This window comes from Pseudorca crassidens, chromosome 14 (genome assembly GCF_039906515.1).
Source record: "Pseudorca crassidens isolate mPseCra1 chromosome 14, mPseCra1.hap1, whole genome shotgun sequence".
Taxonomy (NCBI): Eukaryota; Metazoa; Chordata; class Mammalia; order Artiodactyla; family Delphinidae; genus Pseudorca; species Pseudorca crassidens.
Genome location: NC_090309.1, coordinates 38,498,507 through 38,523,515, shown reverse-complemented (window position 1 = coordinate 38,523,515; position 25,009 = coordinate 38,498,507). Strand labels below are relative to the sequence as shown.

Below are 25,009 nucleotides of genomic sequence, written 5' to 3'. Positions count from 1 at the left end.
TAAATAGATAAGTTCACAAAGCTATTTTGGATAAAGAGAGAAAAGATACATAGCATTTTCCCTAGTTTCTAAGTTGGATAAACTGTACACTTCGACCTAGTTAAATATTTTTATTGTTTGTGAGGCTGAAACATGTATAAACCCTTTCTTTTACCTTACCTTATGTATATTTAAATAAGCAACCCTTCATATCTTCTCCATATAAAGTGAAATATTTCCTTAACACTAACACAAGTCAGTTCTCAGCCAAAGCAAATAGAAGAATGAATACTTTGTTAATCATCCGTAACTAATGTGTGTATACACAGAAAAAAAAAATCAAGTCTGTTTTTGACAAGAACCTTTGGATGGAATTAGCAAAACACACACACAACAACTTTTAACACAGCTCAGGCCCTTTCTAATTTATGAGTTTAAAAATTATGTTTTTATTTTTTTCAAGGCAGGCACATGTTAACAAATCAAACAGTATGGAAGAACTTTTACTGAAAGTCAACATTCTCCTGCCCCTCTGTTCCTACGTCCAGCCCACTCCCTTGAGGCAGCCTCTTATAATGGCTTCAGATTCTCGTTCTTCAGGTGGTTCCCTCCATGCTTTTAGCTCTATATGATATACTTGTACTCTATTTCATGATTTATCAACTTTAGACAAGTGTTATTGAATCTCCAATTCAAACTGTCCATGCCTAGCTAGCAGCATTTTAGAAATACAAATACTAGTTATTCCCTGCCAATTCATTCAGTTTTTCTTTCTCGATAAAGTTCCTCAAGGGATTAGTACAGTTTCACCATTGTGCTCACCATTTTTCCCACCACCTTCAGAACTGGTCTTACCCTCAAGCCCCTCTTCACCATCTACACCTGCTCACTGATTCTTTTCCACTTTTCTTCCTTGTTAAAACCTGTTCTTTGACCCTTTTGGGTATTAAAGTTTGGATAAACTGTAGATTCAGATTAGAGAAATTTTAGATTTTTCCTTTTTAAAATATACAAAATTCATTTAAAAAGTATCTGTATAACCCTAAGTTATTGTCTTTTGTTTTATTTTAATTTTTTTCCTATGGGTCAACGGCCCTTGATAAAAAGTAGGTTTTCTTCCTTCCCTAATAGATAGTAGCAGGCATAAGGATTTTGATCTTAAAAAACAGAAAGAGCAGGTATGGTATAAATTTGGCTTGATGGCTTTTACACTTTTAAGATTTTAGCATTCTTCTCAAAGGACTCTTAAAGTAATATATAAAGAGAAATAATATATTCTGAAATGTCAGTCTTTTTCATCCTTCTGCTCCTTCTTGGCTCAGCTGGTCTTTTCTACTCTTTTCCCAATAAACCTCTTCAAAAAACTTCTTCTCCATTCTCCATCTTTCCCTAGTAGATAATTCCAGTTTAAAGTGGTTATCAGGATAAAAATGGAGCTTGGTATTTAATTTTAGGACTTTACTTTTACTAGAATACATCAATTACTTCCAGGGATTCTAGTGCTGACTTTAGTTCTTCTTAAACAGCTTGTTTGGACACTGCTTGGAAATATAACTGGGTGACCCTTTCTGAATCTTCCTTCTCAGCATCATATGAATAACCTTTGTTAATTTCTGTTGCTCTAAAAAAGCCAATTGTATCTCTAAAGTTAAGTCAGAATTCCTGCCTTCCAAATAGGGATATTCGGTTGTGGATCAAGACTACTAGATTATATTTGAATTGGTTTTTTTGATTGTCGTAAGAGTTATAGGTTTTTGCATTCTAGGGTGTGAAATGCTTTGCCTTTTAAGGTAGCCTAACTATTCTCTGAGGATCTGGCATCTCCTTTCTTAGTATATATAGACAGTAGGATTTACTCTGTTATTCTGCCTAATCAAGTATCAAAAAATAAATATGGTTCTGTGTTTCCTGTTTCAATCCCTGTACTAGTTGAGTTTTTTTCCTTTTACAGAATATAATATAGTGTGTTGATAACTTTCTTTTTTAACTTTCTTTATCAAGTAATACATATAAAATATGTTTTTCATGGCAGTGTACTTACTTTCTAAGAAATCAGTATAATTCCTGATTTTTTTTTTTTTTGCGGTACACGGGCCTCTCACTGCTGTGGCCTCTCCCGTTGCGGAGCACAGGCTCTGGACGCGCAGGCTCAGTGGCCATGGCTCACGGGCCCAGCCGCTCTGTGGCATGTGGGATCTTCCCAGACCGGGGCACGAACCCACGTCCCCTGCATCGGCAGGCAGACTCTCAACCACTGCGCTACCAGGGAAGCCCATAATTCCTGATTTTAAATGAAGAAATAAAATTTTTTTCCTATGTTTCCATGTTTTTAGGCTATCATTATATTATTAAAATTTTAAACAAGAAGGAACTGATCAAATCGATTAGAAATATTGAAATTTTTGCTATTGAAATGTCCACAGAACATTTTCTTTCCCTACTTTTTTTTTTGCCGTACGCAGCCCTCTGTCACTGTTGTGGCCTCTCCCATTGGCGGAGCACAGGCTCCAGACGCGTTAGGCTCAGCGGCCATGGCTCACGGGCCCAGCCGCTCTGTGGCATGTGGGATCTTCCCGGACCGGGGCACGAACCCGCATCCCCTGCATCGGCAGGCGGACTCTCAACCACTGCGCCACCAGGGAAGCCCTCTTTCCCTACATTTTAAAGGGAATTTCCTTCCTTTCAAAATAAAACAACTGAACTACTTCAAAAATAGTTAAATAAGAAACTTAAGCCTACGCCTACTTTATGCCTCACAAATTTGGAGTTAATTTTTTAGAATTCAGAAGGCAGTAATAGTCACGCAAATGAACATGAATTCTGACACTGAAGCTACCCATGCCATTACTATGATCTGAAAAGCTACATCCAATTCTTAGTGGAAGACAGTGGGGTCTTGGGAAACAAAAACAAATGTTGAATCTCTTGTATTTTTTTTAATGTAATGTCTTAAATAACATTATCTTTTCAAAAAATTTGCATAAACTTGAATTTTTTCCTTGAAATTATTTATTTTTACCAAGCTTTCAGTAGTAAAACAGGAAAGTCAAAATTTCCACTTTTTTCATTATTTGGTGTTTTTTTTTATTTTTATTTTTTTTATTTTTGCTGTGTTGGGTCTTCGTTTCTGTGCGAGGGCTTTCTCTAGTTGTGGCAAGTGGGGGCCATTCTTCATCGCGGTGTGCGGGCCTCTCAGTATCGCGGCCTCTCTTGTTGCGGAGCACAGGCTCCAGACGCACAGGCTCAATAGTTGTGGCTCATGGGCCTAGTTGCCCCGCGGCATGTGGGATCCTCCCAGACCAGGGCTTGAACCTGTGTCCCCTGCATTAGCAGGCAGATTCTCAACCACTGCGCCACCAGGGAAGCCCCTCATTATTCGTTTTTAAAATTAATTTTTTTTGAAAAGTAATAGCTGGCCAAAGTTTATTTTAAAAACTAATACGAAAGAGTAAAAAGTCGGTCTCCCTACTTTGTCCCTCTTTTCTTTTTCTCAGAGAACTTAATATTAGGTTTCCTTTGTATATCTCCAGAAATACACATATCACCTTTTAAATACACAGCAAAAGCATAATAATAATATTTTGTATTGCTTTTTTCATTTACCCATATGTTGATAGTTTTTAAGTATACAAGAAACACACTGTTAAATTTTTACTGTCATTATTTTTCCCCACATAGAACTTATACTTTTCATTGTTAGAGTTTTTAAACGTAAAGTTTTAATCACTAATGAATAATGCCTTATTCAAAGTTGCAATGCAGTTTAATACTTTAAATTCTATAGTATGTACCATGTACAAAGCACTTTCTTATATTTTATGTTACTCCATCCTCTCAAAAACCCTGTGAATAAAACCTAAGTATAGCGCGTTTTATTACAGGTTTAATGATGTTCAAATTTTTATCTTTCTTGAACACCTCTTTTCATGACTTCTGATTTCTTCTAATTTTTAAAAACAGGCAGAGGCAAATCTTTTCCTTTGTCTTCTCAGTTTTCCCCCCTCCCTCATCCCCTTCTCTGGAAACACACACACACATACACACACATTTTTTAAACCTAATGAATAGAGGTACACTTCCTTAGTTTTACCTTCCCTAGCTTCTGTGAAACTTTTGAGCCCCGTGCGTGAAAGGATCCTATTTTCTTAAAAAAAGACAAGCATTTAGGAAAACCAAACTAAATAATCATTCCTTTTTTGTCCTATGCAAAACATATTCTGACTGTTAAATTATGAACATGTAAACATCATATACAAATTGCTATTCGCTTTTAAAAGAAGTGTTCAGGGAATTCCCTGGCGGTCCAGTGGTTAGGACACTGTGCTTTCACTGCCCAGCGCCCAGGTTCGATCCCTGCATGGAGAACTAGGATCCCACAAGTCGAGGGGCGTGGCCAAGAAAAAAAAAGTGCTGAAATACTGCTTACAGTTCTGACTCTTAGCTATGCATGGCTTTTGTGTCAGATCACTTTGCATGCAGTAACCTGGTGGTAGTTGTTGTTGCTTGTATTATAATTTGAGCACCAATAGTGCACTAGATGCCACACCAGACACATCCCAGCCCTACAGGCACAGTTTGATTGGCAGAAAGCTCTTCCCATAGAATGGTAATAATTGCATAAAAGCCAAAGGAACTGAATTGAAATTTTTATCAATAGTTAACCTGAAATAACCCTTGCTAGATAATGTTCTCCAAGTAAAAGTCTGTTTAAGACTTTAGTTTCAAAGATAATACCTTTAAGAGTACTTGCCTTTGCTGGTATGTTTATACATAAACAAAAATATGCTAGCCCAGCGTGCTGCTGTATTATGTGAAGGGCCAACCAAGTTCGTTTCACTTCAACACAACTCCTTTTGCTTAACAGGCAAGCCTCTTGTCTTTTTAATAGTGGATGGAGGACACCTAGACATGAACACTTTTCATCCTACATCTACCTCAAAAAAACAAAAAACAAACAAACGAAAACAAAACCCTGCAAATGAAAGCAGTACTAGAACTGATAATAGGATTTAAACTCTTTTAGATATGTCCTGATAAACTTGTAGCAAGTTTAAACTTTCTGAGCCTAAGTTTCCTTCCTCATCTGAAAACAGTGTAATTGCACCAGCCTTACCTATTTAACGAGGTGTTAGTGAAGATCAAATAATTATCTCAAAGTAGGTCACTAAACAAATGAGAAAAATGGTTATTAACTTTGTAAGTGCTGTTAGAGCAGCTGGTGTGAAAACATAGGTTATTTTTTTTATAAAGGGTGTTGGAATATATGGAAATAGGGAAGGAGATGTAAGTGGAATGAAATGTAATATTTATTTCATAGAAAAATATTTTTCTGTGAAAATCTCTTCTGTTGCTGCAAACTGCCAGGTGCAGCCAATTGTCTGCTTCTTCAGAGGCTTTTTAGTATAGTGGTTGGAGTGGTTAAGAGTGCAGGCTTTGGGACTTCCCTGGTGGCACACTGGTTAAGAATCCGCCTGCCAATGCGGGGCACACGGTTTCAAGCCCTGGTCAGGGAAGATCCCACATGCCATGAAGCAACTAAGCCCGTGTGCCACAACTACTGAGCCTGCACTCTAGAGCCCGCAAGCCACAACTACTGAGCCCACGCACCACAGCTACTGAAGCCTGCGCACCTAGAGCCCGTGCTCTGCAACAAGAGAAGCAACTGCTATGAGAAGCCCGCACACCGCAACGAAGAGTAGCCCGCGCTCGCCGCAACTAGCGAAAGCCCGCAAGCAGCAACGAAGACCCAACGCTGCCAAAAATAAATAATAAAGAAATAGATTTTTTTTAAAAAGAGTGCAGGTTTTGGATATTCCTAGCTGTGTAGTCCTGGGAAAGTTGATGAACCTTTCTGTACCTCATTTTAGTCACGTGTAAAGTGAGAATAGTAACATACCTATTTCATGAAGGAGTGTTGTACATTAACACATCTGCTTAGAATAGTACTCAACACATGGTAAGTTGTCATTGTAGTGAGTTTTGTTGTTATTGATCTGACTTAAGCAGCTGCTAGAATTATAGAAATCCATGATGTAAGAAATGCTTAAACATTTTCACTGCAGGAAAAGGTCTGAGCAGTATGTTGTCATACGGTCTCTCTAGTCTTTTCTATATGTGAAAAATAGTCTTCAAGCTTTTGTATTAAATACTTTAAAGAAAAGAACTCTACATGTGATTAGGATTGGGGAGATTATACAATTCTTACAGAGAGCTGTGTAGTAGATCCATGTATACAAATAGTGTTATCCATTATTGCTTATTGAAGAAGTTCCCTATAACCAGATAACTTATTTATTTTAAATGGTGGTAATTTAAGGTGTTGAATCTTGCATTTTAATAATATTTCTGATTTGTAGCTGAAAATGTTAACTGATCTTTATATTATCTCTTTTTTTGGTGCTATATTCCAGAGAATTATACCTTAACTGTATGTGATTGTTCAATTTTAAACTTTAATGGTTAATTATGACTTTTCAACTTCAGAAGGTTTAAGATTTTTTTTAACACCCTGGAGCTGAAAAGTACTTTTAGAAATCACTTACCTACCTTCCTGCTCTTAGACAAAGCTGTACCTAAAACATCACAGAAAGCTATGGTAATTATCTATATGATTTTTTTTAATCTAAAGAAAGAATATCCTACAACTTGCCCTGAAGCAAGCTCAACACTCAAAAATATTTGGCTAAAGTATTTAATGATACTGGAAGCTATGAAGCTGGGGCATCAATATGAGGACTAGATACAGAGTAAAGAGTTACTCTAACTTTTCATATTCTTTTAGTTACCTGTAGGCAGAAAATAACTTTTAAAAAACAATCCACTTGGTTCAAAATCAAGTAAATGTTTGTGAAAACTGTATTCCATGGCACCAGAATCTGGAAGTACAAGAAAAGAAGTATGTACTCTAACAATGGCATTTTATCCATACCCTGCAGATCGGTTTGGAATTGGCCATACGAGCTGCTAAAGTAACTTACCTGAAGATGGATATGAAAGCATTGTATATGACCACCATGTCTCGTTTAGAAACCACCACATTCAAATTCAGGCATAGATTCATCACTTTAAAAGTCCTCTTGGGGTAGAATGCGTAGGTGCTGTTTCATCACATAAAGGAGAAAACATGCTGTCTCTAACTTAGAAAGCCTAAAGTATTCAGTAGTTTTTTATGCTAGTCATGTGCATCCCATAATTGGGTTTTACATCTCTTCTCCACTTCCTTGCACAAACTGAATGTTCCTTGTCCTTTTTGTAATGATGGCAGTGATGATGCTTGAATTTTAAAGCTATATGAATGATGATTTAACCCTAGATTGTCCTCATGTATGCTAGTGTCCCTGAAAAACCTCATTTACCTCATGTTTTTAAATGGTGTGGTATGTCTCTGATAGTAGATAACCCAACTTTCCTGTCTTTCTTTATTTAATGTTATTTGTGACACTGAATCAATATTGATCCTATAAAGAGTGTCAGTATCAGAAAGGTTTTTTTTTTTTAATGATGTGAGGATGGTGATTTTTAGCTGCCTACTATATAAAATTCCAGGACTTGTTTACTAAAATTTTTCTGGTTAAGAAATTTTAAAGACCATTGGATTGTGTTTTATATTTAACAACTGTCCAGACACTATATAAACTGTATCACTGGGAAAAAAATCTAGATGTAGTTGTTGTGAATTGACCTAAACCAAGTTGATCATTTGTAAATCTTAGGGGTTTTCTTTTTTGGTTTACTTTCTTTTCTTTTGGTAGATAGTGGTGACCACTGAAAAGTTTGAAGGTGTCTCTTTGCACTCTTACTGTCAGATTATAAAGAAATGACCACATTCTGCCACATATAGATACTTTTTAAACAAACATTCATTAGCATGCAGGCACAAAACAATTCATGACAACCTGTTCTGTAAAGTCCATGAAGGAAGAAGCTTTGTGCTGTCTTCATTTCGTCATTCAGACCATAACCTTGCATGAAAGGTTCAATAAAACTAGCATTCACAAGGCAAAAGTCAGTTACCCTTCTAGTTAGCATCAGACACCCAGAAATGCTCCCAAACCAATGGCTAGATACAGGACTGTAAAGGGGATCAACTCTGGGCACCATCTCTAAAAGTAAAAGCTATAGGTCTTGCTGGATTTTTATCCTCTATTTAGTAGTGGAGAATAACTATAAAATATTTAATTTACAATTCCTTGATATTTAATTTTAGTAATGAAACACACTTCTAACATTCATCTTGTTAGCCAACAAGCTATTTTACTTATAAATATTTTACTTATAAACCCCATTTTTGATATTCACTATGCGGTTAGCTGTGTCTCAAATGTTGATCACATTATGGATAAAGTGCTTATGATTACTGTATCTGTCTGATACATTGCTCCCTCCACCTGGCTTCTCAATTAGGACAGTTGATTGCCTGTGAAGTTGAAGTTTATCTGACACATTCATATCTATCACATCATCTATGCTGGTATTGTAAGTATATTACTGACATCATAACAGGAATGTTGTTAAATATTTGAAGTGGAGGAAATATTATTGTAATACTTGTCATTTTTCAATGTGTTTTTAAATTTTTTAAAATGTGTTTTAAGCACATTTTAAAAAGTGTTTAAAAAATACAATTGACCCTTGTACAACTCTGGGGGTTAATCTGCTTATAACTTATAGTTGGCCCTTGGTATCCCCAGTTCCTCCAAATCCAAGGATTCAGCCAACTACTGACCATGTAGTACTGTAGTATTTACAATTGAAAAATATCTTTGTGTAAATGGACTCCTACAGTTCAAACCCATGTTGTTCAAGGTCAACTGTACATTTGATCACTTTAATTGAAAATACATATGATCAGTTTACTTATTCACTGATGCTGTTTTCTTCATTAGAGATCTGAGATGTGGCTTTTAATTTTTTTCATACAACTCATGCATTCATTCAGAAATTGCTAAGCACCTGCTATGTGCTGGGAATTGTATTAAACTCCAATATAATTCTCAAACTGTAGTATGTATTAGAATTATTTTGGGAGCTTGTTAAATCTCCTCAAGTGAGATCCAGGACTGTATTTTATCAAATATCCCAGGTGTTACTGCTGAAGGTGGTCTCAGGCCACACTCTGAGGAACACAGCCCAGGAGATAACTGATTAACCGGACTAAACACCTGCCTTGAAGAAGCTCACAGTCTGATGGAGACAAACAAGGAAGCAGAACTAATGATTGGTACCATATGGGGCCAGGTGCTGGGAATTCTAATTCTGGTGGAGGAACTAAGGAGATTTTTCAGAATACTTAATTCCTTAACTTGGTGGGTCTCAGTGTGGTGGTCGGTGGAGTGTGGGGCATTTTTGCCCCTTGGGGAACATTTGGCAATGTCTGGAGACACTCTTGATTGTCATGCTTTGGTGGGAGAGAGGTAGAATGTGCTATTGGCATCTAGTGGATAGAGGCTAAGGATGCTGCTCTACACCCTTCAATGCATAGGAAAGCCTCCCCCTGCCAAACAAACAAACAGGGGAAAAAAGAAACCCAAAGAATTATTCGGTCCAAAATGCCAATAGTTCTGCTGTTGAGAAACCCTGCCTTAGCTTAATTATGTTTTCCTTTGTCCCCTCTCCCCATATACGTATAACTTTTAGAAATTATGAAAGTATTAAATGGAATAAATGATGTTAAGTATGAATAGGTGATTATTGTAAAGGGGGCAAAAAATAAATGTATAAAGTAAAAAGGAAAGTTTGGGACTTCCCTGGCGGTTCAGTGGTTAGGGTTCCACGCTTTCATTGCCGAAGGCCTGGGTTCGGTTCCTGGTCGGGGAACTAAGATCCCACAGGCCGTGCAGCACAGCCACACCCCCCAACCCAAGAAAAGTTCTTCTCTCATAATAATTGTTCTGGACATTTTTTTCATGAATTTATATAAACATACATCTATTTTGAGGTTGTTAAGTTTCTGTTCTTAAATGGGATCATACTTTACATATTGTTTTATGACTTGATTTTATCACTTACAGTGTGCAGTTTCTGCACAGTTTTTCATAGGGCAGATGGATGGCTTAACCATTCTTCTGCTGAAGGATGTTAAGGTAGTTTCCAGTATACTTGATGGTGTTATAAATAGCACTTCATTGAGAATTTAGGCACGTGTACATGATAGATTCCCAGAAATGGAATTGTGCAGTCAAAGGGGACATTTCTTTTCTTTTCTTTTCTTTTTTTTTGTGGTACGCGGGCCTCTCACTGTTGTGGCCTCTCCCGTTGCAGAGCACAGGCTCCGGACGCGCAGGCTCAGCGGCCATGGCTCACGGGCCCAGCCGCTCGGCGGCATGTGGAATCTTCCCGGACCGGGGCACGAACCGACGTCCCCTGCATCGGCAGGCGGACTCTCAACCACTGTGCCACTAGGGAAGCCCTATTTTATTTTCATAGTTTTAGTGCTAAAGGAATATCCCCATAATAGGCTGTAACTGTTTATATTCCTACCAACAGTGATTGAAGTGGGTTTTCCACACCCTCAGCAACACTGGCTATTACTAGACATTAATTTTGTCACTCTAATGGGTGAAAATACTATCTCTTTATCATTCTAATTTGTATTTCCCTCATAACTAGTGAAGTCGAGTATCTTGTTACATGTTTATTGGCCACTTATGTTTTTCTGTGAATTGCCCAAGGATACCCATTGCCAATTTTTAATTGAAATGATTATATTTTCTTACTCATTTGTAGACTTTTATGTATTCTGTACATTATTTTTTATGTATCTTGCAGATATTTTCTCCCTACCTGTCACTTTTTTTAAATTCCAAATGGTGTCTTTCACCACATAGAAACATACTATTTATATGTTCAAATTTGTGTCTTTTCTTATATGCAGTACAGTGTAGTGGTTAAGTGTACATATTGCAGAGTTAGGTCACCTGTTTTCATATTTCAGCTCTTCTGCTTACTAGCTCTGTAATCTTGGGCAAGTTACTTCATCTTTTTGTGCCTCAGTTTCTGTCTTTAAAATGAACTAGTAATAGTATTTACCTCAGGATTGTTGTGAGAAATTACAGTAAAGCACTGTCATGAAGTAAATACTCTATAAAAAGTAACTTCCATTGTCATTTCTGCTAGTTTTGTGCCTTATTTGGGAAGGTCTTCTGTGCCTCAGAATTATAAAGCTATGTCACCACAGAAAAATTGAACAGCATATACAAGTGGCAGAATATTATCAGAGCATGAAGTGCAGTTGGGGGTGGGACAGTTGATTTTTCTTCATATAGAATCAGAGACAATATCTCAATGAGCTTTGCTATGTTAAAGAGTTTTACCTTTATCCCAGAAGCAGAGAAAAACCTTGACAAATTATACGCATGAAATAGTTGTATAAAGATTCCCACTTTTCTTAAACCATTATGGAAGGAGAAGATTATACAGTGAACAGTATTGGTACTATTTAGGAGGAGGAAAAATTAGCTCCTTACCTCAGTGCAAAAGGAATTCCAAGTGGATTTTATTGAAGACAATAAAATAATCAAAACTAAAAGAGAATAAAAGTGAATATTTGTTGAATCAATGGATAAAGAACTTTCTAAGCTTCTAAGCAGTGGGAAAGAAATCACTGAGGAAAATGTACATAGGTTTGTCTACATAAAAATCAAAGCTAATATATATTTTAAAATCGTATTAAGACTTACTGTTGGGGCTTCCCTGCTGGCGCAGTGGTTGAGAGTCCGCCTGCCGATGTAGGGGACGCGGGTTCGTGCCCCGGTCCGGGAGGATCCCACATGCCGCGGAGCGGCTGGGCCCGTGAGCCATGGCCGCTGAGCCTGCGCTCCGCAACGGGAGAGGCCACAACAGTGAGAGGCCTGCGTACCGAAAAAAAAAAAAAAAGACTTATTGTTGGCTAAGGTGTACCAGTCGATGGGAGTATAATTTTGTATAACTTCTAGAGGATAAATAACGGCAGCCATATAAAGTTTTTAAATGTGCATACTTTTGGTCCAGTTATTCAACCAACAGAAATTTAACTTAGTGAAATATTTAAGTATGAATGTAAAGAATTAACTAAGAATTTTCACTTGGTTATTGCTTATAATATGAAAAATTAGAAACGATCTCAATGTCCAAAAATATGAGATTAAATTGTAATGTCCATAGAACGGAATATTTGTAGCCATTGTAAATAGCATCATGTCAAATATTTATTGATGCAGACGTATATTCATCATATTTTAATGAAAAGAGTAGTTTATAAAAGAATATGTACAGTGTATGATCTAATTTTTCTTAAAAATGAGTACACAAACTAGAAAAACAAATAACAGTATAAAAATGCTTAGCTCCGGCTTCCCTGGTGGCGCAGTGGTTGAGAGTCCGCCTGCCCATGCAATGGACACGGGTTCGTGCCCCGGTCTGGGAAGATCCCACATGCCGCGGAGCGGCTGGGTCTGTGAGCCATGGCTGCTGAGCCTGCGCGTCCAGAGCCTGTGCTCCGCACCGGGAGAGGCCACAACAGTGAGAGAGGCCCGCGTACAGGGGAAAAAAAAAAAAAAAAAAGCTTAGCTCTAGTGCTGGGATTATGTATCATTTTCATGTGCTTTTTTTACTTCTCTGTGTTTTGTTATTTTTTACAGTGAACCTGCATTATTTGTGTACTAAGGAAAATATAAGGTTTCTAAATCATGAGATTAAAAGGCAAAGCAGGAAGATATTAAATATATTAGCAACAAAAGTGGCAGACAAAAGGCTAACATTTTCAATATTTAAAGAGCTCTAGAAATATTTTTTTAAGGGCATGACTAGTTTTACAAAAGAGAAAGTATAGATGGCTAATAAACACAAAAATATATTCAAGGTCATAAGTTATTAAAGAAATGCAAATTAAATCAGTGAGATACAAGTTTTCTCTTAACAGTTTAGCAAAGATTTAAAAATATGTAATAGTGCTGTTGTGGGTGTGGTGAATGAGACAAGCGCTGTTATACATGGTAGGTTATAACTTGGTATGATTTCTTTGTAAAGCATTCAATTACTTTATTCAGAAATTCCATTTCTACAAATCAGTCCTAAGAAACAGTCAGAAATGCCAGAAATATTTTGGGCAGAAAAATGTTCATTGCGGCATCATTTCTTAGTGACAAATATGAAGTGACCTAAATGTTAATGGGGACAGTTATGTACATTTGTGGTGTAACCATAGTTCAGAATATATGTGCAACTTCTAAAATTTAGGTTTACAAATTTATAATGTTAACTTTAAAAGACATAAGGTTTTACAAACAGTATCATCTCAACTATTTAAAAATAACTAGAGAAAATATGTCAAAATATTAGCAGTGGTTTCAGCTAGTTGGTAAAGTTTTGAGTGATTCTTTTTTTGTACTACTCTCTGTGTTTATAATTTTCTGTGATGAATTTTCTCATAACGAGAAAAAAAGATATAGCATTAAAACAAGTGGTCAGCCTTAAAGAATTATGGGAGATGAAACCTAGGTGTGTAGAGACTAGAGAAATCCCGAGGCTATGGCAGTGGTCTGTTCATAGATGTTGATGCTTAAATTTAGGAAAAAGTGGCATTGGAGATGGAAAGAAAGGGTCCAGATTCTGGAAAGATTTAGCAGTTAGAGACAACTTGGTTTGGTGAGTCCTGAGAGTGGGAGGCTTGATGAATGGCGGTACAATTCACTGAGATGAGAACTCAGGAAAGAAACAGCCGAAGGGATGGAGAGGAGTTCAGTTTGGCTATGTTGTGTTTGTGATGTGGGTGAAAATAGACAGTGGGCACTTGAGTGCTTAGGTCTGGAACACAGGAGTAGGTCAGTCAGTTATGAAGATTTGGGAGTCATTATCAGCACAATCGTTCAAGTCCTGGCCATGAATAACAATCTTTGAGTACCAGGTCTTTAAACTAACAAATGATTCTAACTCCCTTAGAACACCTACTGAAAACTTACTTTAAAATATGGTAGTGTAGTTTCTGTTTAAGGTTAAAAAACTACATACAAGAATATGAGTAAACTTTTAGTGGCTTTCTTTAGGATTACAGGGTTGATATAATCTGCTGTTTGGCAATTTTATAGTAGACTTAATTTAAGGTCTCATATATATATATATATATATTTTAATTTGGACAATCTGCAACTTATGTAGATATTTGACTTAAATACTTTAACTTGTATTTTTATGTATATCTGGAGTTTCCCTCTATTTGAGAAGGTTGAGGGTTTTTTTATTTAGATATTTTTAGAGGGATTTTAGATTTTATTCTAAAATCAATATAATAATTTTTATAAATGTTTTAAAGTACATATCTAAACTGATTTTCAATGTTGATTCTTTCAATTTACATTTGTGCTACCAAACTCTCTTCCATCCAACCATCTAAGTTGGTTATTTTAGCTGACATGGTTTCTAATTAAGTCTTTGTGGTTGAGAGAGCTCCTTATGGCATGTCTGCTTTAGCATTTAATTGCTCCATGGACTCCAAATTAAATTCTATAGTATCCCATTTTGGTCTGCTGATGAAGCAAAGATCTTTTCAGCATGGCCCAAGAAATGCAGTGCTTGTGACAGCTCAGAGGACTTAGCATCACAATTTTGAAAAAGTTAGGACAGTTTGACTTCTAGATTGACTTTTTATCACTTTAAAATGAAATTTAAAATGTTATCACAGAGTTAAATGAGAGCATGTTAGACACAAAATAGGCTCTCAACAAGTATTTGTAGAATAAAGCCAAATTGTTGACCTTGATATGTAGTGCACCAAATTATTTTGTTTTAGAAAGAACAAAGTCTTGGGAGTTTTTAGGTTGAATTTAAATGAAAAGTATCAGGAAACAAACGTGATAACTGTCAGAGAAGATATAAAGTGTTTTTGCACTGAGGTGACAGCTTAGATTAAGAAACTTCGAAGGTCTCATCTAGTTCCACGTTATCTCATTTGACAGTTTTGGTTCTTGAGTCAGTAGAGAAACTGGATGTTTACACAAATACTTGGGTGTGTTAGTTCTTTACTAAGAAATAATTCACATAGTCATAAGACAGAGGGCAAGATCTAATAACTGACTTTTAAGCATTAGTCTGATCTCATGTCTTTAGAATGCTGTTTCGAATTCTAGCTACCTGTCACTTCATTTCTTGGTTTTCTGATTCAGTAGTACAGAATCAGAACAGAATTTAGAGTTCTGATGGACAAGAATGAACAGAATCAGGCATTAGACTGAGATTCTAGAAAGGTATGTGCTGCAAGCATTGATTTACCATCAAGTACTTACTACTTGCTTACGGTGATGCTGAGACATAGCATCTAAACAGGTAAAACAATAAGAGAGTGGCATGATTGCATCGATGATCACAGGTTCACATCTAGAGAATTCCAATAAAATAAATTCTTAAACAATCTTAATAAGTCATTAAGAATTACTAAATTGAAGAGCTTAGGTCAATGTGAGACAAGTGAACCTGGTTGTGATGGTTATTTCTTTATCAAAATGCTCAGTTCTTTTCCTGTAAAATTCAAATGAAGAATTCTGCTTCTGGCAATGTGACAGACTAGATAGCATGAATAACACCCCTTTTGGAAAACAGCTAAAAAATCAGGTAAGATATGACCAAGTGATATTTATAAATGCACTCTTGAAGTGACCCAGATAGACAGAACCCAAAGAAGTCTTTTTTAAAAAGTTCAAAGCAGGACATCTAGAAGCTAAGCATTCATAGTAGCTTTCCCACTGAGGGGTTCTACTAAACCCATGACTTACTACTTTTACTGCTGCATGAAGATGCAGAAAAAGTCTGGTATCTCCCATTCCCCCAAGATGGAATGTCTAATAAGATCCTCTTGTTGCACAAAATTGACATCCCAGAGCTATACCATCAGTGTAAGGATGAAAAAGAAATGAACTCACTGCACAGAAGACAACAAGGAAAATTGCCTCTTCTATCCTTAGCATTAATGGGTAGAAGCAATATCATCCTTGAAAATTTATAGCCAAGATCTAGCCCTTACATGGGTTTCACTAAATATATTCTTGATGTTATAATAAAATTATTATTAAATTTTGTCCCTTGAGTACTAGTTTTTTAAATATTCTTTGTGACAAAAATAAGTAAGCACAAAGCAGTTATACTGCATTGCAAAGGACAAAGTTATTCAAGAAAAAGCACTTGTGTGATTGAGTTGTAAACTAAACTAAACACATTTTTATCCTGGAACACCATTTTTACTTGAAAAAACAGCTAAGAGGTAAACTTGTTATTCACACTTGGATATTTATTTGGTGAAGGTTTTCTTGAAACTGAACACAGTGAGCCTGCTACTTAAAGGTTAAGTGACTGAAATTGTTCGTTGCCAATGATAAAATTCAAGCTTTCAAGTGAAAATTAGAATTGTAAAAAATTACACTCACCACGTTAATTTTGATAGTTTCCCAATGCATAAAGATATATGTGATGGAACATATATGTGATCTTTCCAACATCATACTGGAAGTCCTTGCTGATGCAGTAAGAGAAGAAAAGGAAATTAAAAGTATACAGATTGGGAAGGAAGATATAAAACTGTCTTTGTTCACAGAATGCATGATTATCTATGTAGGAAATCTGAAAGAATCAACAAAAAACCTCCTAGAACTAATGAGTCATTATAGCAGGGTTGCAGGATACAAGGTTTATATACAAAAGTCATTTGCTTTCCTATATACCAACAATGAACAAGAGGAATTTGAAATTAAAAGCATAATTCCATTTATATTATCACCCCCCAAAATGAAATACTTAGCTATAAATCTAACAAAATATGTACAAGACCTATATGAGAAATACTACAAAACTCTGATGAACAGAATCAAAGAACTAAATAAATTGAGAGATATTCCATGTTCATGAATAGAAAGACTCAATATTGTCAAGATGTCACTTCTTTCCAACTTGATCTGTATATTCAGTGCAATCCCAGTGAAAATCTCAGCAAGTTATATTATGGATATCAACAAACTGATTCTAAAGTTTATATGGAGAGGCAAAGACCCAGAATACCCAACATGGTAGTAAAAGAGAAGAACAATGTTGGAGGACCAACACTACCTAAAGTCAAGGGTTAAAACAAAGCTATAGTAATCAAGACAGTATGGTATTGGCAAAAGAATAGACACATAATGGAACAGAATTGCGAGCCCAGAAAGAGGCCCTCATAAATATAGTCAACTGGTCTTTGACAAAGGAGCAACACAGTGGAGCAAAGGTAGTCTTTTCAACAAATGGTGCTGGAACAACTGGACATCCACTTGCACAAAGATGAATCTAGACAGAGACTTTACACCCTTCACACAAATTAACTCAAAGTGGATCATAGACCTAAATGTAAAATGCAAAACTGTAAAACTCTGAGAAGGTAACACAGGACAAAACCTAGATGACCTTGGGTAGGATGATGCCTTTTTAGATACCACACCAAAGGTATGATCCATGAAAAAATAATGGGTAAGTTCGACTTCATCAAAATTGAAAGCTTTTGTTTTGCTAAAGAATGAGAAGACAAACCACAGACAGGGAGGAAATATTTGCAAAAGACACATCTGATAAAGGACTGTTATCCAAAATATACAAAGAAACAAATAAGAAAACAAACAACTCAATTTAAAAAATGTGGCAAAAACCTTAAGAGGCACCTCCCCGAAGAAGATATACAGGTGGCAAATAGGCATATGAAAAAAAAGCTCCACATCATATGTCATTAGGGAAATGCAAATTAAAACAACAAGATACCACCACACACCTCTTAGAATGGCCAAAATCTGTCACACTGACAACACCTAATGCTGGAGAGGATGTGGAGCAACAGGAACTCTCATGCATTGCTGGTGGCAATGCAAAATGGTACAGCCACTTTGGGACAGTTTGGCACTTTCTTACAAAATGAAACATACTCTTACCATATGATCCAGCATCTCACTCCTTGATATTTACCCAAAGGAAATGAAAACCGTTGTCCACACAGAAACCTGCACATGGATGTTTATAGCAGCTTTATTCATAATTGCCAAAACTTGGAAGCAACCAAGATATTCTTCAGTAGATGAATGGATAAACTGTGGTACATACAGACAATAGAATATTATTCAGTGTTAAAAAGAAAAGCCATGGAGGAGCCTTAAATGCATATTACTGAATGAAAGAAGCCAATCTGAAAACGCTATATATACTGTATGATTCCAACTAGTTGATGTTCTGGAAAAGGCAAAACTATGGAGACAGTAAAAAGATCAGTGGTTGCCAGTGATGGGGTGTGGAGGAGATGAATAGGCAGAACACAGAGGATGATTAGGGCAGTGAAATACCCTATATATCATAATGATGGGTATATGTCATTAAAAATCTATCCAAACCAATAGAATGTACAGCCCGCGAGTGAACCCTAAAGTAAACTATGGACTTTGGGTGATTATGATATGTCAGTGTAGGTTTGTCTGTGGTAAACAGTTTACCATTCTGGTGAGTGATATTGATAATGGGGTAGGCTGTGCACATGTGGGAGCAGGAGATCTATGGGAAATCTCTTTACCTCCCTCTCAGTTTTGTTGCACACCTCAAACTGCTCTAAAAATATAGTCTTAAAAAAGAAAGTATATATATTCCTCATAAAAATGTTAACGTATGAGTTTATTAGTTATGTTTGAATGAACGAAATATTTTCTAAATTTCTGATATTTTTTAGTAGGGCAAATATTGACAGGTATAACCCACATAAACAAAAGCTCTTTGTAGTTCTCAATTAAAGCATGTAAAAGGGTCTTGAGATAAAAACATTTGAGAACCATTCATCTCAACTCTCCAGTAAAAGACAGATTATCAGACTGGATTCAAAAATTTTCTGGATACATGCTATTTACAAGAGACAATCCTAAAATAAAAGGTTATATCAGAAAGAGCAAGAGGAGCCTGCGATGAAGTCTGTGAGCAGCTTCTCAATTCTTTCACTTATTTATTTTTTGATTTGTGTCCTTTAGAAAATGTCCCATAACCTCACATTTGAAATTTCTACTGCTCTGTTTGTCCTTATCACATAGGAAATACCATGATTTGGTGCGATAGGTGACTTTGCATAAAAATGATCCTGTTGTGAAAATAGACAGCAGTGCATGCACACCAGTTAAATACTTTTAAAGACCCTGATCAATTATGAAAACTGATCATAAGTCAGGCTATAAAGCTTGTCTTAATACATTTTGAAAGATTAACATTACAAAAATTACATTCTGTGACCCTAAATCAATTAAATAGTAATCATTACATAAAGATAAGTAGAAAAACTCCATAAAGAAGAAAAAAGTTTATAAACATCTCATGAGTCAAAGAACTTGTAATGAAAGATTAGAAAATATTTAACTACAGAATAACAAAAATAATTCATACTAAAAATGTGAGACATATTTAAAGCAGTGCTTAGAGAAATATATAGCCTTAAATGCTTACATCAGGAAAGAAGTAATGCTCCGAATTCAGGAGTTAGAACAGAATATACCCAAGGAAAATAGGAATAAAGAGCAGCAGAAACTACTGAAATAGAAATATACATTCACTCCAAAGAATCAAGAAAGCTAAAAGTCACTGATTTGGAACGCCCAATGAAAGAGACAATTTATAACAAGCATTATCTAGGAACAAAAGAGTGTGAGAAGGCACAAACAGTGCTGGGAATAAAGAAATGTACAAAACGATAGATTCTGCAGAGATTAAAATAGTAAAAAGATATTTTAAATAGTTTTATGTTACTAAATTTGAAATATTGGCAGAATACTTATCTAAACTGATTTAGGGAGACATTGTACATCTACCTCTGTAATCATTAAAGAAATTTTATCAGTAATTAGAAACCTTTCCCAAAAGGAAACAGGCTTAGGTAACTTTGGATGTTTTTTGAATGTTTCCCAGGAATGTGGAGTTGCTTTAATTCTAGAAAATCTACTAATTTACCACATTAATCTGCCATAGATTCAAGGTTAAAAAAATCTTAAATTATCCCAAAAGATAAAGCTTTGGTAGTTAAGGCAATATTGTCTTGTTCTGAGGTTAGAACAATTGGCTAGTGGTACCAAATTAGAAATCATTGACCTGTATATTGAGACCAGATTTTTGGTAGAGTGGGCATTGTAGCTGGGGGAAAGGATGGATATATGTGGACTATTTAATAAATAGTGCTGTGATAATTATTTACCCATAATTTTTTTAAAAGTGAAATTGGATCCCTATCTGAAAACGTACACAAAAATTAATTCCAGATGGCAATGACTCTTAAATATGAAAAGCAGAGGTATAAAAGTTTTGAAGGAGTGGGAGGAAAGCTTTATGACCTCAGGGTTGGGAAGATTTTCTCAAGCAAAATGCAAAACCACAAACCATAAAGGAAAATGTTGACTTTGAAATTGGGTTCATTCAAAAGATTCCACAAGGAATGAAAATACAAGCTAAAAACTGAAAGAAGATGTTAATAGCACATATAAGTGACAATGGATTCAGTACCAGAATGCATATGTAATTAGTAATCAAAAGATAAACAGCATGGTAGGAAAAAGTACAAAAGATTTCACAGAAGAGGAAACACGTGACCAATAAACTATGAAAGGATAATCGATGCATTAGTAATCAGGGGAATGCAATTAAGACTGTAATGAGGTAATATTTAATAATCTCAGACTGGCAAAAATGAAAAAGAAAATACCAAGTGTTGTTAAATGTGGAACAATGGAAACACTTAGGGAATGTAAATTAATAAAGCCACTTTGGATTACAATTTGACATTTTCTGGTAAAGCTGAACGTGTACATATCCTATGACCCATTCTAGAAATATATCCTAGGCAAATTCTTGCATGTGTGCATGAGGATATAGACATAAGAATATTGATAGCTTTGTTAATAATTCCATATAAATAAATAAAACTCAAACAACCATGTTCATCAACAGTAAAATGGATAGGCAAACTGTAGAATATTCATGTAATGGAATAATAGGAGCAGTGAAATTTAATGAATTACAGCTGTACACATCAACATAGATAAATATCAAGAACTTAGTGATGAACATAAGAAACAAGTTACAAAAATGTTAATGTTGTTTCATTATAAAAAGTTAAAAAGCATGCAGAACTAGACAATATATTCTTTTTTCATTTTTTGTTGTGGTAAAATATACATAACATAAAATTTACCGTTTTAAATATTTTTAAGTGTGCAGTTTGTGGCATTAACTACACTGACAGTATTGTGTGACCTTTACCACTGTCTGTTTCTGGAACTTTTTCATCATCCCAAATACAAACTCTTTACCCATTAAACAATAACTCTTCATCTCCCCTCCTCTCATTGCCTGGTAATCTCTGTTCTACCTTCTGTCTCTATAAATGTACCTATTTCTCATATAAGTGGAATCATACAATATCTGTCCTTTTGTGTCTGGCTTATTTCACTTAGTAAAATGTCCTCAGGGTTCATTCATGATGTAGCGTGTGTCAGAATTTCATTCCTTTTAAGGCTGAATATTCCAATGTATGGATATACCACTTCTTGTTTATCCATTCATTAGTAATATACTCTTTAGGGATGCATACATAGGTAGTATTCCTTTTTTGAAAACGGGAAGGGAAGAAGTAACCCAAAATTCAGGGTCTGGTTACCTTTGGAGGAGGGAATGGGACGGATGCAATTTCAGAGGGAAAATGAAGATTTTAAGGTACTGGTATTGTTCTATTTCTTGAGCAGGATGGTCGGTACAGGATGTTCATTTTATTATTCATTAAGTAGTACTTGTATATTTTATACTTTAGTATGTGTGATGTATTCCACAGTTTAAAAAAACCTCAAATGATAATGCCATTAATTTTCAGTGTGTTATAAAAAACCTGATAATTAAGGTATTAGTACATGACAGAATTTTTTAGAACATTCTATGTAATAAAGCTCTGAAAAATCATAAAATCTAAGTAAGCTCCTTCTCTCCTTCCCCCAACCCCCAGTTTTCTTAATATGGGAGAAAGAGTTAAATTTCTAGCAGGTGGTTTATTTTATTTGATGTTTTAATAGGTAGAGAAAATCAGTCAAATATTTTAATAGGAGAGGCATTATATTAATTGTATTTATCTTGGGATACATAATAAATGAAACATTATATAATGAACTATTCTGTAAGAAGACCCTAACTTGAATAATTTGGACAAGAGATGTTCTCTCCAGATGTTCTGGTCCATAAATATTAATAATAAATACTGTTTATTCAATACCTACTATATGCTAAAAACTCTACTAGGTATTTTCATATGTTACTGCAAGAATTTATTTAGGACATATTTCTAGGATGGGAATTATTGCTGAGTCGTAAAGTATTCATCTGTTCAACTTTACGAGGTAATGTCAAATTGTTTTCCAAAATGGCTGTATCCATCAAAACTCTCTCCAGTAGTGTTAAGAGAGTTTGCATTGTCCCTCATCCTTATTAACACTTGGTATTATCCAAACTTGAAAATACTTGCCAGTCTGAGAGTGTGAAACTGAGGCTCAGATACGTGAAGAAATATGCCAAAGATTAGCTAGTGAATAAGTGCTGGTGTCACATTCTAATTCAGATTTGTCTGATTACAACTGTAATAAGGTGGAATCTCAAAGAAATGGAAATATATAGGCTAAGTCTTTTTTATAACAGAGAATAGTTATGAAAAATGAAATTAAAATTTCTTTTATGTAGTAATTTCCTTAGGGGAAGTATTTCTGAAAGTGTGATTTTCGATTAACTGGATCAGAATCACCTGGTAGAAGGGGTGTGCTTCTGGGAGGGACAGGATGGGAAATAGGAGGGGGGTACTTATTATTTTTAGAAATGCAGCAGATTCTTGAGCCCATCTCTAGTTTTACTAGTTCAGGATCTCTAGGGGTGAGATCCAGGTATCTAAACTATCTAAAGCTTTCTTAGTTTTATTTTTGTTTTTTAATAAGCACTGAAGTTTAAGAACTTCTGCTTTAGGGATTTTGAAGTAATTCCCCGAATACTGCCAGGTTCACATACAAACAGAGGTATAAACATGAGCCCAGAGTCAGAAACTTAGTCTTAGACATATGTAAACATTCACTTCTTACTGACTTCTGTTATCTAGCGTCCTTTCTCTAAGGGTTCCTCTTACTGTTTCTTTCTTTTACTTCTCTCCTCTTATCCAACCTTCATGCGAAATGAAATAGCATTAGGACTTTGACAACAGTATAATTCTCTCTAAACTCTCTCTGCCAGGCTGACCCCTGGTGTTTTAAGGAAGGACAAAAGTGTACGAAAGACATATAGCAGTGCAATCAGTTATTTTATTCTTCGTTATAGAACTGATGATAACAATGATATCAATTTTGGGTGGGTAAATATATAAACTTGATGTTTATAAACAGTGAAAATTCATGGAGCTGGGGTTAGAGCCATGAAAGATACTTATGTCTTTCTCATTATTGTTCTTGTAAAAAATGCATTTTCTATGACTAGCTAATTTTAAAGAGGAAAACAATGACTGAGCTGGGTAAAGAATTACTAGAAACATCATTTAGGCCCCTTTTCCCATCAAGGACACAGACTCTAAGTGAGATCCTATGTTAATATTAGAAATGGATGTTGTAGACTCAAAAGAGCTCTATTCTGCTCACCTGCTCAGACCTTACAAGGGGCCATTTTCATTGTTGCTGAGCAAGTAATTGCTTAATTAAGTGGTACAGCTAATTCTATTGTGTTTAGAATTTAGTAGCTTTCATTTCCTTTTGTTTCAGAGATACCAATATACCAAATACTTTAAAACTCTCTGAGTTCAGCAGAAAACCTTTCTACGTAATTTTTACCTTAAAAATGAAATTGACAGAATGTTAATCATCAAAACTAGATTTTGCAGGAATCATCCTTAAACTAGGCTTTCAAAATTATGCTCATTTCCAAGTTATCTTAATTTTTCTAGTTTGATTATCTGGTTATAAAATTAAATAATTACTCTTAAGGGATCAATGTCATATTTTATGAAACAGATTTGTTTAACAAATCTGAAAATAATATGTAGCAATTTTTATGTCATGCTTTCAAAACAGAGGCTTTAAATCCTATATTTTATGTAGTAGTTGTTAGCTATTCTAAGGGTACAATAAGAGATTATTGTTCATATCAGTGTAATAAATTGATACTCCCTGATCATACTTTTTCATTTTGCACATTGTCAGAACCTTGGACCTTAATCTTATTCTTTGATTGACAGTAGCGACCAGGGAAAGAACACTTGTATTGTTTGGGATAGTCACATCTGTTCAACTTGATTCAGTTGAGGGTATTTGCATATTCTTAAGTATTTCTTCTGAGAGGGCTTAAATCCTTCTCAAGAGCTTGATGCATTTTTGAAATTCATTCATAAAGTATCTACATGCACTAATAGTCCTGTATAATATTGCTGTGCATAATCTGACAGATAAGACCACATTTTAAAACAAGGTATTCTTTAGGGATACTATGTTACATTTTTACTTGTTCTGCTGGCAGAAATGTCATTTTTTTGGAAAAAGGCCATTTTAATATTTTGATTAAATTAATATATCCTTATTTTAGGCAAGTTTGTCAATCATAGGACAAATAAGGATTTATTAAATAATAATTCAGAAGTTAATGGTAGTTTTTTCTGCCTTGGTTGGAAAATTGAGTAATTTTATAGAAAACCATTGTAGAGTTTGAATGGATATCTATTTGGTCTCCTTATTTTATAGGGAAGATTACCAAGGCTCAAGTTTACTGACTTACTCAAGGTAACACTGCTTGGAAATTAGGTTTTATTTTAGGTCTGAACTCTCAGACCAGTAAAGCCCAAGGATTGCTGGTATATGACTTTGGGTTTACATTATTTATATATTACCCTATATCTAGGATTTCCCCCTACCATTAGAATACATAGTCAAGGATTATGTCTTATTCATCTTCATATCTTTCCAGAATTGACACCATGTCTTATACATAGTTAATGCCCAGTCATTATTTTGCTGTTCTGTTTTCA

The 25,009-nt window shown here is 35.3% G+C and overlaps 1 protein-coding gene across 8 annotated transcripts in view; it reads left to right on the top strand.

Annotated features, from left to right (window-relative positions):
- EHBP1 (EH domain binding protein 1) overlaps positions 1 to 25,009 on the top strand; it is a 344,818-nt gene that overhangs the window by 111,840 nt on the left and 207,969 nt on the right. The window lies entirely within an intron of this gene.